We start from the raw sequence: 16,813 nt of genomic DNA, 5'->3' as shown, positions 1-16,813 counted from the left end.
ACTCTGGTACCCTAAGCTGAGTCTGGGAGAACAGTGCCTCCCAATTACATCCGATGTGTATCAATGGGTCTTGATAATAATATTTATATTAATATTAAGAACAGCAATTACTATGGTACCCTAAGCTGAGACTGGGTCCGGGAGAGCAGTGCTCCCAATTACATCCGATGTGTATCAATGGGTCTTGATAATAATATTTATATTAATATTAAGAACAGCAATTACTATGGTACCCTAAGCTGAGACTGGGTCCGGGAGAGCAGTGCTCCCAATTACATCCGATGTGTATCAATGGGTCTTGATAATAATATTTATATTAATATTAAGAACAGCAATTACTATGGTACCCTAAGCTGAGACTGGGTCCGGGAGAGCAGTGCTCCCAATTACATCCGATGTGTATCAATGGGTCTTGATAATAATATTTATATTAATATTAAGAACAGCAATTACTATGGTACCCTAAGCTGAGACTGGGTCCGGGAGAACAGTGCTCCCAATTACATCCGATGTGTATCAATGGGTCTTGATAATAATATTTATATTAATATTAAGAACAGCAATTACTATGGTACCCTAAGCTGAGACTGGGTCCGGGAGAGCAGTGCTCCCAATTACATCCGATGTGTATCAATGGGTCTTGATAATAATATTTATATTAATATTAAGAACAGCAATTACTATGGTACCCTAAGCTGAGACTGGGTCCGGGAGAGCAGTGCTCCCAATTACATCTGATGTGGATCAATGGGTCTTGATGATCATATTTATATTTATTTTTGTTGGGAATCATCCTGGACTACTCAAGTCTAGATGTAGTTAGATAATAGAGTTAGATTGAGGGAATCCTTTCCCTGTTTCCAAAGCATGCCTAAACAGGCTTTACTGAGTTTTCACTCTATCCTGTTTACGTCACATCCCTTACTTTGTATTTAGTAGAAATGCGAATCTCTAGGGACACTAACTTCTCATTGGTCAGAATGTTTTATGGCCCCAATAAACTGGACCATGAGGTTGGAACCATTTTTGGTTCCTTCTTCTCCCTTTGTTCTTCTAGCTAACAAGAAGCATCTTGCTGTCTCTCAATAACAAACATTTAGATGTTTGTTATTTTTCCTTTCTTATTTTTCCTTAGAAACCAGTCTAGAGTAGACTAGACAGCTCCCAAGCCTTTCTATCTACAATGGAGTTCTTTTTACCTGAATAAATACTTTTTGAACTTTTACTGAGACTCTGCAGTCCATTGCAATCCTAAATGGTCAAAGGCTTCTCTTGCTCGCACCGTGTAAGTAACTGCTTCATTTGAAAGCTTTGCTTTTGCTACTCTGCTGATTTTTGGTGGAATCTCCCCCAGAGAGGGTTAAATTGAGTCTAACCGCTCAGAGATTACCACAACAATTTTAAGAACAGCTGTTATTCTGGTGCCCTAAACTGAGTCTGGGTCTGGGAAGCCCTCCCAGTGCAGCCATTGGTCCGAAAAAATTTTAATAATCATTTTTATTGAATATTGAATATATCTAAACATGGAAAGAGTGAGAACAATATTTATAGTAAAGATTGAATAAAGAAGAGAGTGATATGAAGATATAAAAAAGAAGAAAAAGAAATAAAACAATAAAAATATATAAAAAAATAAAAAATAGAAAAATAATTAAAAAATAAAATAAAATTGGTCAATTTCCTTCTAGTCCTTGGTGGCTTTATTCTTGTTTTTTCTTCCTTCCAGTCCTTCCCAGGATATTTCTAAAGAGCCGTTCCCTTTCTATTTATCTGGTAATTTTGTTGTTATACCTATCAGTCCTCAATAATTTCCCAATTTGTCTGTTTAATGGGATTTCCCGAGTTCTTTCTCATGAGGAAGGTTAGTTTGTCCATGTCTTTAATCTCTAATAGTTTACTTCTCCAATGGTCTGAAAATTTTAGAGTTTTTTTTTTTATAAGCCAGATGAAAATCCATGTCATATAGGTGACCCATTTTCATTAGCGGGACACAAATACGAAAATGAGATGACACGAATGAAACTACACAAAACGAACAGCAATTCTATACGAATGCACACCTCTAAACGGTAGAAACGGTAGAATCGGTAGAATCCCATCACCCTTTTGAATAAATACTTTGCTCACTGCAAGTTGCTTGCAGTTGTATGGCATCTGTTATGGCTTAAAGTGGTACTTCCCCATCATTTCATTTCTCCATTCCCTGCTGTCAAAGGGTTTCACTTTTTTTCAGAGTCTCAAAAATCATACTTTTAAGTGGCGGAAGAGAGGGGCAAAACAACAACCCACAGCTTATTTCTGTTGTATAAAGCAGAATACGGAGGTGTGGAGGGAGATTCTCCACACTGCTACAATTTCATCCTGATATTGCCTCCATATGGGCCTATTTTAAGACAAAAAGCAACCCCAAAACCCTACGAGACCAATAATTTTTAATGAAACTTGGCTTAGCTCTTTAAGCAGGTCAAGCAGATAAAAATTCGGCTGATGTATTCCGTCACAAGCTTTTTTTTCCCTTCCTTCTTTCATATGTACTTTTTTTCCCATGGCAAGGATTAAAGAAAATGTCGTTCCAATTAAATCTGGACTTAATGGAGATATGTTTTATATTATCGATTCTGCCAAGCAGTGAAGTGATGGGAAGCATTATCCTTTCGAACATATGGCGGCAAACCCAAACTCACTTACTTGGAAACAGGGTCTGCCCAAAACAACGGAAGAAATGCTTCAAATAAATGGAGTAGGGGGGCTAGCATGTGGGTTGAATTTTTGCATAGAAAAATAAATACGGTTTGCATACGTTGTACCTGTGAGTCTGCCAATTTTGAAAAATTATAATTAAATTAAATATATTAGCAATCAATAATTGTCAAAATGAGCATATTCCAAAATGTAGTGTTACCAGTAGTTAGTTCAATAGTACGTTTTTACCATTTATGCATTTTTTATCCTGTATTTTTGTTTTAATTGATATATTGTATTACTGTTTTATCTTTTTATAGTGTGATTTGTATTATGTTGCTTATGTTTTATTCTATGTTGTTTGGGCTTCTGCCCCATGTAAGCCACCCCGAGTCCCCACGGTGGCAGGGTATAAATAAAGTATTATTATTATTATTATTATTATTATTATTATTATTAATAGTACCTACTCTCAGGCAAGGTTTAATAACCTAAGGAAGTGAAGTGAGAAACTAAGGCAGAAGTGTAGAAAAGTTATTTTTTTTAGACGACAGCTTTCATAATGTTCATATTAGATAGGAATGACAAAGCATTTCTAATTATAGAGAAAATACTGTTTGATGAACATGTACCTGTTAATTCGCTGTTCACCATTTCCCTCCTAACTATTTTAGCCAAATTTTAGAGATTTAAATGGAATTTTAAGGATTTAATATGTTTATAGTTATGTTGCTTGTGCTTTCTATTGTCTTGCTTATTCGTGTTGTTTTTATAATTTATTGATTTGTTTTTGACCTGTTTTATGTGCTTCTGTTAGCATTGAATGTTTGCCACTATTTTGTTGTGAGCTGCCCTAAGTCCCTTTGGCGAGATAGGGTGGGCTATAAATAAAGTTTTAATTTAATTTATTTAATTTATGTGAAATATTGATAGTACCTGGATAGTGACTGTAAATATCATGATGCAATACCTATGGGGTGTGGTAATGGCCGAGTCATAACCATGTGAAGGATATTGCAAAAGGGTTGCATCAGCCAGTGTCCCAGGTGGCTATATAAGGAGGATGAAAGAATCCATCTTTCTCTCTCCTGTGTGACTCCTGAATATTGTATGCAACTATTTGATTATTCTGATTGTTTACAAGTATAATACTAAAAGTGGATCTGTGGATCATATTTGTATATTTTTGTATATATTGCAACGGTGAAGATTAAAACCTCTGGATATTTTGGATGAACACCTGAATTCGTGAGTTTACTAAAAAGTGTATAAATAAGATCAGATGCTAGCAGTTGAATGTGTTGTCGAAGGCTTTCATGGTTGGGATCACAGGGTTGTTGTATGTTCTCCTGCGCCGGGCTGTGGTGCAGCTGGCTAGTAACCAGCTGCTATAAATCTCTACTGATCGAGAGGTCATGAGTTCAAAGCCCGGGTCGGGTTAAGCCTCCGACCATTAATAGCCCCGGCTTGCTGTTGACCTAGGCAGCCCCGAAAGACAGTTGTACCTGTCAATTAGGGAAATTTAGGGACGCTTTATGCGGGAGGCTAATTTACAACACCATAAAACTGCCAGCAATACACGAGGAAAGGAATGAGGAAGTACAGCTACTACTGGACGGTGAAGCAACAGCTCCTCCTGTGGCCGGAATTGTGTAGCTGGAAAATTGTTAAAAATGCCTCTGAGTCTGTCTAATGTATGTTGTTTGTCTGTTGGCATTGAATGTTTGCCATATATGTGTTCATTGTAATCCGCCCTGAGTCCCCTTCGGGGTGAGAAGGGCGGAATATAAATACTGTAAATAAATAAATAAATAAATAAATTCTCCGGGCTGTATGGCCATGTTCCAGAAATATTCTCTCCTGATGTTTCGCCCACATCTATGGCAGGCATCCTCAGAGGTTGTGAGAATGCCTGCCATAGATGTGGGCGAAACTTCAGGAGAGAATACTTCTGGAACATGGCCATACAGCCTGGAGAACACAACAACCTAGCAGCTGAACTCTGCTGATAGATGACCTCAAGCTGTGAAAGGACTTTGCTGTGTTTTTGCTTGTTTCTGGGACACTTGCTATCCAGGTTGTAGCAGGGAGGTTGTGATTTGGAAATTATAAATCACTTCACAAAGCAGCACTTCCCGCAACAGTTCACTGTGGGAATTGTGTAAGCTGAGCAAAAGAAGGAACTTTTCCAAATTCCCAACCAGACCTATAGACACACAGACTAGTTCTACCCTGCCATATAATGCAGTTTGGATCTACACCGACCATATAATGCAGTTCCAGACTGCAATGTATGACAGTGTAGCTCCAACCATAGTTGGCGTTTTGAAAAGGACCTTCAAAAGCAAAGTATCAGAACAACTAGATTACTTTTTTAAAAACTTTTTAAAACTTTTTTTATTCTTCATACAGATAACAAAACAATACGCTGCATACCTTAGCCATCTAAAAGATAACATAAAAACTGTTTACAATCTTTATGGCTGGGATACAGGTTCCAATTGTGATTCTCTTTACCGCATATCTTAATTAATTGCCCCCTTTAAACCCCCCCCTCCCACCCACCCTTACCACCCTCTTCCCACCCCCAACTGGGTTACTTGAATCAATACATTGATTTAATTGTCTGGAAGGCCTGATTTAAAGTTCTATACCTATCTTTTCCATCTGTTTTATCGATTAAACAATACCATTTCCTATGCCAATCTTGTCTTAACTGAATATTCAAATATTTATTTTTCTTTTCATGGATGAAATCATTAAGTAAATATTCAGAGAGATACGACCACCAGGTTTTTAGATCCCACCTTGTTTTATCGTTCCACCCTCTGGCAATTGTAGCATGTATAGCGGCTATCATAAATTTTAATATATCTGACCATTGGTTGTTCCCCTCCTTTACCTCTATGTTAAGGGACAAAAATCGAGCTTTATCCCAATATAGCTTTTGCTCTATTATTTCCTCTATTACTTTTCTAACCGTTTTATAGTATTTTTGGATTTCAGGGCAGTCCCACCACATGTGGGAAAAAGTGCCAATCTCCCCGCATTTATGCCAACATTTGTTAGAAACGTTTTTCATAATATGAGCCAGTTGATAAGGGGTCCTATATCATTTTGAAATTATTTTATTTTGTGTTTCTTTTATTCTTAGATGTTTAATTTTTTGGGTTTTATCAATCCAGGAGTGTACTAAGTTTTCATTGAAATGTATATCCTGTTTCCAGACCTCTACTAAAGTATGTTTTGTATTATAGGATAAGGCTGCTAATTCCTTATATATTTCCCCTATAATGCCTTTCTCTTTTTCTATTTTCCAGCCAAAAAAAAAAAGTAAGAACAACTTCAAAAGTAGTTTGCATTCAGTTAATTCAACTGGGAGAAAAGGAGAAGGCTGGTGGAGGATGCAGGTGTAATCTTGCCCTCCCAATAAAACCAAAAGCAGACTGCTGCAGTGTCTTCTAACTTGTGTTTTCCTGACGTATCATGGCCATATACGTCCCAGTTTTCATTTCTGAAATGTCGAAGGATATGATATTGTATTTCTGTTTAAATGACAGAAAATCTTTTGAATGTTTCCTTGTTAAGTATAAAACAAAGTATGCCAATGTCATGCAAACGCCTGTTCCTTTTTGTATTGTCCCCTCTTGATGTATTCACACTATTTTTTAATGCCCAAGCAAGGCCAAGAACCATGATGCCCAAACGAAATTGCATGGCTGACTTCCTGCATAGTGGTTCCTTCCTTCCTCTTTCATTTGTATTGGTCTGGTTTTCATTAAATATTTTACTGTTTTCTCGTTTAAATTTATAAACCAAAAAGTAATATTTTACGAATGTATATATATGCTTTCAAGTCGCCCGCCGACGTATGGCGATTCCATGAATTTCACAGGGTTTTCTTAGGCAAGGGAAACTCAGAGGTGGTTTTGCCAGTTCCGTCCTCTAAAATATAGCCTACAGCATCTGGTTTTCATTGGCTCGCAGCATATAAAGAACTTTAAATACGTGAGCAAATATAATGTGGACATCCAAGTGTCAGTCTTCCCATTCTTAACTGCGTCAGTGGAGGCATTATTGTTTTATCTTTTGTGCAACATATAAATCACATCCATCTAGGGTAAGTGAAGAGCTGAAAACTATCAGTTCAACATGATTGCTACCTTTACTCCCGTTATGAGCAGCATTAAAAAAAGTCAAAGTGCCATTTGTTGGTGGGTGGCACTGGAACTACTTGGTGCTTTGAGAAATACAAAACTCTTGAGAAAGTAGACTGAGGCCACATCTACATTTACTCAAGTAATCCAGGATAAAGTTGCTCCAACGCATCCCTAGAGCCTTTTGGTTGTTGACATGGCCAACTGGTTTATTTATTTATTTCGTGTCAAAAGCATTGGTACAGCAAATACATTTCAAATAATGGAAATAAAATAGAAAAGAAAAGAAATCACAGGCAACTAAATAGTTTTGGACCAAAAGCGGGCAACAGCAACCGCATTGTCTGTAGCTTTAAACAACTCCTCCTCCATACATGAGGCAGGGCATTGTGGGCAAGCATACATATGCTGAGTTGTTTGTTCTGCTCCACAGTCACACAAGGTGGAGGATTCCTCCAGGTAGTGCCACCTTGCCAAGTTGTCTTTTGATCTGCCCACTCCACTTCTGAGTCTGTTCAGGGACTTCCAAGTTGCCCGTTCCTGGTTTGCCCCTGGAGGAAGACCCTCTTGGGGGGCCATCCAGTTAGAATTGCCAGGTTTAGCTGCCCAGAGGGACACCCTTGCTGTTGCTGGAGGAACATCAAGAGGAGTGGTGGTTCTCATGAAGCCCTTCCTTGATTTGAGTCTGGTGGGAGGAGGGTGATAGCCATGCAGTGGGTGGCTTTCACAGTGTTCAACCTTATTTCTCTCACCTTTAGCAGCAACTTCCCATCGCACATCAGGAGGGGCAATGCCAGCTAACTTGTAGAGTTTATCAACAGGTGTAGGTTTAAGGCATCCCGTGATGATTCTGCATGTTTCATTCAGTGCTATGTCCACCTGCTTTGCATGGGCAGACTTGTGCCAAACAGGACAGGCCTACTCTGCAGTTGAGAAAGACAAGGCCAGGGCTGATGTTCTTATTACTTGTGGGTCTGCTCCCCATGAGCTGCCAGTCAGTTTCCGCAGGATGTTATTGCGTGCAGCTACTGTAGCGGAACCTTTGTGCTACGGTCCATGCGAGCGTGGTGGGAGGAATTGAAGACGGACAACTGGAGTCTTTCCAAGAAAAACAGTTTATTGGCAAGCTGCCGCTGGGGTTCCCCCTAGCACAACATGGTGCTTCCCAAGGGAGAACCCCCAGCGGTGGGCTGAGTAAATATTTATACAAATTACAGGGTTCAGGTTATGCCCGCCCACAAGCAAATTCATTGGCTTAGAGTAGTAATGCGGCTCGACTTGCATCCAATCAGCGCCGACCAGCGGCCCGGGCGCACTCTTTCCGTGTCGTGTTCACAATCACTCAGAGCGCCTGCGTGCGCACGCGCAGTTTGTCTATTTTTAGCTTTCATTTCTTCAGAAACACGTGATTTCCCAGAAATCACATGTTTCTGTGAGCTTATGCACCCGGCTCGCTAGCCGTCACCATCTCTGCCCATATATGGCATTTCCTGGGGTTCTTTAACCTCCCGCCTCACTACTTTGCGCTTGGTGTTCATGCAGTGTTTCCTATATGTTAGTGTTCGGTCTAAGGTGACACCAAGGTATTTAGGATGGAAACAGTTAGGCCAACTGGTGTGAGGACACAAAAAGACTACCAGCATCACCTCCCTCCCAGAGGCTTGCTGATATCATATTTCTGGTTATATGGCTGAGAATCCTGATGTGACACCACAGAAGCCACATCACCAGCAAGCCTCTAGGAAGGAGTTGTGGGTCTATTGGAGGCACAGACAGTGTATTTGACCAGATCTTACCTGATACACTTGTTCATACTGCCAAAACAATGGATCACTGAAATTTCTTGGGAACTTCAGGGTAAATCTTGTGTCCTCTCAACCAGGGGCGGTTCAACCGCGAGGCCATTTAGGCACTTGCCTGTGGCGCCATAATCCCAGGGGCGCTGTTGAGGCGCACCCCCCCCCCACCTCCACCTCCTTTGGGCCTTCAGCATGGCCTGGGCCCAACTTCGGCCTGGGCCAGGGCGCATAGGCCCGCCATTCCCACACCACCACCCCCCGCCAGCGCCAGCACCAGCTCCACTCTTCCTCCCGCTGCTGCTGCCATCACGGACCGTTGGAAACTAGGCAAGAGGTCTGTTGGGGTTTGTATATCTATGGAATGTAAAGGTTGGGAGAAAGAACTTAAAGAATTTTTGTCTGTCTGAGGCAAGTGTGGATGTTGCAGTTGGCCACCTTGATTAGCATTGAATGGCCTTGCAGCTTCAAAGCCTGGCTGCTTCCTGCCTGGGGTGATCCTTTGTTGGGAGGTGTTAGCTGGCCCTGATTGATTCATGTCTGGAATTCCCCTGTTTTTGAGTGTTCTTTTTTTACTGTTCTGATTTTATTTATTTATTTATTTCCCATACTTGTGTCCCGCCCTTCTCACCCCAAAGAGGACTCAGGGTGGCCTCACAACTGGCAACAATTTGATGCACAATTGGTTGGGGGGGGGGGGGGGCAAAATTCTGTTCGCCTACACTTGAACATTTTCTTGGGCTGGCCCTGCTCTCAACTCATATAAACTGCTTTAAGTCACACTTTTGCTGTGAATCCAGCCGTGTCTCATGTGGCCATAACTGAGCGATGTCTCTACTTTATTTTGGTTATGCAGACATGGCCTCAATCTATGAAAGCTTTTGTTCTCTCAGTTATAAGATTCCTTACATAATACATGTTCAGAAAACGGTGGTCAAAATGTTTTAGGATTGACTCTGAATTTTTTTACCAGAGTTCTTTAAGAAGACATTGAGAACTGATCATGTAGTCACGAAAATCAATGCCATTGCCTTCGATATTTGCTCCCTTAGAAGTGTTTGCTTGGGATCCCGGCTTCAACTTTGCTCTGCTCTGCTTTTTTCCCCTCCTTTCTTTCTTTAGCCGCCCCACCCCACATTTCCCATCTTAAAAGTCTTTGTTTCTTTCAGGATTTGTGATAAACAACATAATTACATGTCTTTTTCTTCCCTGATTGAGCGCATGTCTTACAAACCGTGATTTACCACTTGTGTATCGCAAAATAGACTGAATAGATATAATTATTACATTGCAGAGCTTCACTTTGACATCCAGAAATGGTGCTTTTTTAAGTTGAGTCAGTGGCTCAAAAAAAGCATTCGCAGTCAGGTCATGTTCCTTTCCCCCCGAAAAGTGCCACAAGTCTGCCAGAAAGTTCTGTGAATGCTTTTTCTTCCGCAGGATATGCACAGAAAGAGGGTTTCTTGGTCTAAATTATGGATTTACCAGCACTAAAGAAGTGCATTAAATCTTTCTTGCCTACCACAAGATTGCAGGAGCATATAGTTTGCTTGAACTGTTTAGAGTTCTTTCCTGGAGAGTTCTAAAGCTGTAAATGCCATTTAAATGTCCCTTAATGCACTAAGGTGATACTGCAATACAGCACAATGGGAAGTTTTGCATCCAAGGACTGGAAGCAACACAAGGGGCAATTCAAACAGATGTCAGATGAGGAAAGATGCAATATGCGAGAGCTAACATGTGTGCATGGGAACATGAGAGTGCACAAACCAAGTATCTTATTATATTTTCACGGATCCGATTATGCGCATGTTCGCAGAAAGGAAATAGAATAACAACAACAACAACAACAACAACAACAACAACAACAACAACAAACTGGAGACGGAGAAGTGGAAGTCTCTGACTAACACTGTCTGAATTTTTAGCACTGATATCAATATGGAGTTTGGTTTGGACAAATGTTTGACAGTGACATTGAAGAAGGGAAAAATCATTGAAAGTGAGGGCATAAATATGCTTAATGGCCAAATGATAAAGTGTCACCAGCCAGAGGCCTATAAATATCTGGGCATATTACAGCTGGACAACATCAAGCATGAACATGTGAAGACTGTGGTCAGCAAAGAATACACACAAAGGGTCAGAAAAATTCTCAAAAGCAAGCTCAATGGAGGCAACACCATCAAGGCCATAAACACCTGGGCCATACCTGTCATAAGATATACTGCTGGCATTATAAATTGGACACAGGCGGAACTGGACAATTTGGACAGAAAAACAAGAAAACTCATGACCATTCATCATTCACTGCACCCTCGCAGTGATGTTGACCGGCTATATCTGCCTAGAAGATCAGGGGGCAGAGGACTCTTACAAGTAAAACAAGCAGTCAAAGAAGAAGAACATGCCCTGGCAGAATATGTCAAGCAAAGTGAAGAACCTGCTTTGATTGAAGTCAAAAACATCAGGAAGAACTTCCTCACTGTGAGAGCTGTTCGACAGGGGAACTCTCTCCCCCGGACTGTGGTGGAGGCTCCTTCTTTGGAGGCTTTGAAGCAGAGGCTGGATGGCCATCTGCCGGGGGTGCTTTGAATGCGATTTCCTGCTTCTTGGCAGGGGGTTGGACTGGATGGCCCATGAGGTCTCTTCCAACTCTACTATTCTATGATTCTATGAACTCCTCAAAGCACAGCAGACAAAAAATCAGTACAAGAAAACCGCACTACAAACTAGAGCTGACAGCTGGCACAACAAAACATTACATGGAAAGTTCATTGACAAAATTGAAGGAAAAGCTGATAAGGAGAAGACCTGGCTCTGGCTCATGAATGGGACCCTGAAGAAGGAGACAGAAGGCCTGATTCTTGCAGCCCAGGAGCAAGCCATCAGGACAAAGGCAATTCAGGCCAAGATTGAAAAATCAGCTGATGACCCAAAATGCAGACTGTGCAAGGAAACCAACAGAACCATTGATCATATCCTCAGCTGCTGTAAGAAAATCGCACAGACTGACTACGAACAGAGGCACAACTATGTGGCCCAAATGATTCATTGGAACTTATGCCTCAAGTACCACCTCCCAGCAGTAAAGAACTGGTGGGATCACAAACCTGCAAAGATAATGGAAAATGAACACGCAAACATACTGTGGGACTTCCGAATCCAGACTGACAAAGTTCTGGAACACAACACACCAGACATCACAGTTGTGGAAAAGAAAAAGCTTTGGATTATTGATGTCGCCATAGCAGGTGACAGTCAAATTGATGAAAAACAACAGGAAAAACTCAGCCGCTCTCAGGACCTCAAGATTGAACTTCAAAGACTCTGGCAGAAACCAGTGCAGGTGGTCCCGGTGGTGATGGGCACATTGGGTGCCGTGTCAAAAGATCTCAGCCGGCATTTGGAAACAATAAACATTGACAAAATTACGATCTGTCAACTGCAAAAGGCCACCTTACTGGGATCTGCGCGCATCATCCGAAAATATATCACACAGTCCTAGACACTTGGGAAGTGTTCGACTTGTGATTTTGTGATACGAAATCCAGCATGTCTATCTTGTTTGCTGTGTCATACTATGTCGTTGTGTCAATAATAATAATAATAATAATAATAAGAAGAAGAAGAAGAAGAAGAAGAAGAAACTGGAGAGGGAGAAGTAAAATGTATAAATATTAAAATAAACATAGTGTCCCTACTTTGTGGATTTTCACTTATTGAGGGTGGTCCTGGAACTAACCCCCACAATAAGTGAGGGAACACTGTATCTTCAATCCATACTTTCCAATTTCAGTTTTGCAAGGACAGTCTGAACCAATCCTCTTGTCATCCATGGCTTGAGAACATATTTTAAAATTGCACAAAAAGAAGCAAACTCTGCATTTCTATATAAGGAACACCATTTTACTCCACCATTGTATGGGAATTGAGCATTCACAGATTTTGGTTTGCATGGTCCTGGAACCAAACCCCAGCAGATCCCAAGGGACCACTATTTTGTAAACATAGAAAGGGGAAAAGAAATGATGCCAAAGGTTGGTGTCACTATTATATGGTGAACGAACCCTTCCTCCAGCCAGTTCTTAATTTTACATTGGACTAGCTGTGCCTGGCCATGCGTTGCTGTGGCGAAGTCTGGTGGTATGGGAAATAAAGTATTGAAGAATTGGTGGTAGTTAAGGTAAAGGGTAAAGGTTTTTTCCTGAGTCCAGTCGTGTCCGACTCTGGGGGTTGGTGCTCATCTCCATTTCTAAGCTGAAGAGCCGGCGTTGTCCATAGACTCCTCCAAGGTCATGTGGGATGAGTGCATGGAGCAGCGTTACCTTCCTGCCGGAGCAGTACCTATTGATGCGCTCACATTTGCATGTTTTCGAACTTCTGGATTGGCAGAAGCTGGGGCTAACAGTGGGGGCTCTCTCTGCGCCCCCAATTCAAACTTGCAGCCTTTCGGTCCAGAAGTGAGACTCTACTGTATATTGATAATCTTATATTATCTGCTTAGAACTGGATTATATGAGGCCCCTTCTACACAGCTGTATAAAATGCACACTGAAGTGGATTATATGGTACTGTGGAGTCAAGATAATCCAGTGCAAAGCAGATAATATAAGATTATAAATGGGTTATATAGCTGTGTGGAAGGGCCTTGAGTCTACACTGCCATATAATCCAGTGCAAATTAGATAATCTGTGGAAGAGACCTAAGTGAGGCCTAAATCTGCCTGTCCCCTAACTGAACCCTGGCTGTGTTTGGCTGAATTGGTTGCTAGGAGATGAAGTGGGCAGAGATTAGCCCTCTAAACTGGCAGCAATTGGATAAAAACCAATTATTGCTCTCCCTCTAATTAGGACTTTATTTTTCTTTTCTTTTTTGTTGTATCTTACTGGAGCCGTGGATGATGGGTTGTGTTGTCAAATTTCGAGGTTGGGCGGCCTGTAGTTTTGTTGTGTTGTGGGTTGCCCTGATGCCATCACTCTTTTATATATATAGATTGTCAGTTCTGTGTTAGATCATCCGCCTTGTTTAGCTCCTTCCTTTTGTGCATTTAAGTGAAAAGAAAAAGTATGGGGGGTTTAGAATGCTTTCCCCTTTTTTCTATAAAGGTATTCCTTCTCAGATAACAGGAATGGAGATCAATGTGTATACTTAGTGAGGGTGAGGCTGCCTGCAGTGAAAGTAATTCTCTGCCCAATAAATCTCCACGGCAGACAGAAATTCCAATAGAGAGCAAATACCCTTTATGTCTTGGCTCCTTCTGTATTTAATATTCTGCTCTTTTCGAGCCCGTGCTGAGATGGAGGAGCTCCGGTCTCCAGAACCATTTCATAGTCACAGAAAGGCCCAGGATACATCCACTGGCCTTCTCAGGGTCCATCTAGACTGCGGAATTAATGCAGTTTGTCTCCACTTTAACTGCCCTGGCTCAATGCTATGGAATCATGGGAGTTGTAGTTCCGTAAGGCACCAGCAGTGAAACTCAAAGCCTTTAAAGCTGCAACTTTCAGAACTTCATAGCATTTAATTGAATTGTTATCAAAGACATCAGACTCCCCCCCCCCCCAAATAAAAGATCTACATAAATTGAACCAAAGGATTTATAGTTTTATCAAGGATGGAGGACCCGTGGAACTGAAAACAGCCTCCATCCTCGCGGTCTACTTGGGACCCCCCAGAAGTCTGACACAAGCCCCTCAGACTCAATCCCTAGACCTCCATGCACTCCTGTCCAAGCTGTTCGGCTCCAGCCCGTCCACACTGGATACTTGCTAGCTGATTGCTCCCTCTTTACAGAGAAGCTGGCCGGACGGTCACAATGTATCCAAAGCACCTCCTTTTGACTCTATTTATCCCCTTTCCTTTGGCAACTATGTATCTCTCTTCACTTCTCCCTCTCCAGTTTCTTATTATTATTGTTATTATTGTTATTGACACAACGACATAGTATGACACAGCAAACAAGATAGACATGCTGGATTTCGTATTTCGTATTTTAGTAGTTATACACTATTTTAAGTCTTTATCAACCAATCGTGTGTTGATAAATCGCCTCCTTCTCCTCCCATTTGGGCTCCTTTTCTCTCCCTTTGACTTCTCCTTCCTCCCTTCCTTAGGCTGTAAATTGAAAATTTTTATGATTTATAATATTCTTTTAGAGCTGAAAAACTGCGATACAGCGAATCCGTGAAAAGTGAACTGCGAAGTAGTGAGGGAACACTGTACCTACCTTGTGACAGAAGTTGATCACAGAATTGTATTGGGACTCCTATAGAGACAATATTAATAAATCCCACAAATAATCATGTTTACATGCAAATGTGGAAGGCCAACTGAGCCTTCCTTACTTAAGCTCTGCTCCAGATCTGCTGCTGAGTTGTTTCAGAACAGCAACAATGTAGTAGAGATTTCCAGGATGTGATCAGGAGTCTGGGATGTACTGAAACAGTGAGTTCAGTAGCTTGTGAATGGAAACTATCCAGGAGACAAATCTCCTCTTTTCTATGACCCAGAAGGAAGCATATCTGTGGGATGTTGGAAGGCAATTCCTCTAGACTTCTGGCTGTGAAATACAGCCTTTGATAAAGCTGTGATGGAGCAGCATGCAAGTCATTCACTACTCAAGCTTTCACAATCTGTGCCAAAAACATGGAGGGAGGTATTTTTAGTTTTTACAAATCTGTTCAGGGAGCAAATCCAATGAGACATCACTGAACACCATTCAGTAATCTTCCAGTGACTTTCTTCATATCCACTGTGCAAATGAGGAAATGGGCTAAGAGCATGAGTTGGCAAGGGCTTTTTTAAAGCTACAGTTGTGTGTCCAAGTGGACACCAGCTCCTCACTTTTGGGCACTCCATGGAGACAAATAGACAAAATCAAGTCTGAACTCTCACTAGAAGTGGTTTGTACTTTGAACATGCCATGAGACAACATGACCTGTGAGAAAGGATTATAATGCTTGGTAAAGTGGGATGCAGAAGGAAAAAATGAAGGCCACATTATGATTGAGTAATTAACAAAGCCAAGACCCTGAGTTTGGAAGACTTGAGCAGGTCAGTAGATGACCTTTTGGAGATCTGTCATTTATAGAATCAGCATAAATCAAAGGACTTTACCACATTAACCTATGGATTTGCCATACCGATGAGGCCCGGATACAGGATACAGTGTTCCCTCACTTATTGTGGGAGTTACGTTCCCATTTGTGAGCCATAGCCAGGTCTTCTCCTTATCAGCTTTTCCTTCAATTTTGTCAAGGAACTGTCCATGTAATGCTTTGTTGTGCCAGCTGTCAGCTCTAGTTTGTAGTGCAGTCTTCTTGTACCAATTCTTTGTTTGCTGTGAATTTATGCCACAAGTACCACCTCTCAGCAGTAAAGAACTGGTGGGATCACAAATCTGCAAAGGTAGCGGAAAATGAACACGCAAAAATACTGTGGGACTTTTGAATCCAGACTGACAAAGTTCTGGAACACAACACACCAGACCTCGCAGTTGTGGAAAAGAAAAAGGTTTGGATTATTGATGTCGCCATACTAGGTGACAGTCGGATTTATGAAAAACAACAGGAAAAACTCAGCCGCTATCAGGACCTCAAGATCGAACTGCAAAGAGTCTGGTATAAACCAGTACAGGTGGTCCTGGTGGTGATTGGCACACTGGGTGCCATGTCAAAAGATCTCAGCCGGCATTTGGAAACAATAAACATTGACAAAATTACAATCTGTCAACTGCAAAAGGCCACCCTACTGGGATCTGCACGCATCATCCAAAAATACATCACACAGTCCTAAACACTTGGGAAGTGTTCGACTTGTGATTTTGTGATACGAAATCCAGCATATCTATTTTGTTTGCTGTGTCATACTATGTCGTTGTGTCAATAATAATAATAATAATAATAATAATAATAATAATAATAATAATAATAATATAGTTTGGATCATTGATGTCGCCATCCCAGGTGACAGTCGCATTGAAGAAAAACAACAGGAAAAACTCAGCAGCTATCAGGACCTCAAGATTGAACTTCAAAGACTCTGGCAGAAACCAGTGCAGGTGGTTCCGGTGGTGATGGGCACATTGGGTGCCGTGCCAGAAGATCTCAGCTGGCATTTGGAAACAATAGACATTGACAAAATTACGATCTGCCAGCTGCAAAAGGCCACCCTGC

This window comes from Anolis carolinensis, unplaced genomic scaffold (assembly GCF_035594765.1).
Source record: "Anolis carolinensis isolate JA03-04 unplaced genomic scaffold, rAnoCar3.1.pri scaffold_9, whole genome shotgun sequence".
NCBI lineage: Eukaryota > Metazoa > Chordata > Lepidosauria > Squamata > Dactyloidae > Anolis > Anolis carolinensis.
This window is presented reverse-complemented; position numbering follows the sequence as displayed.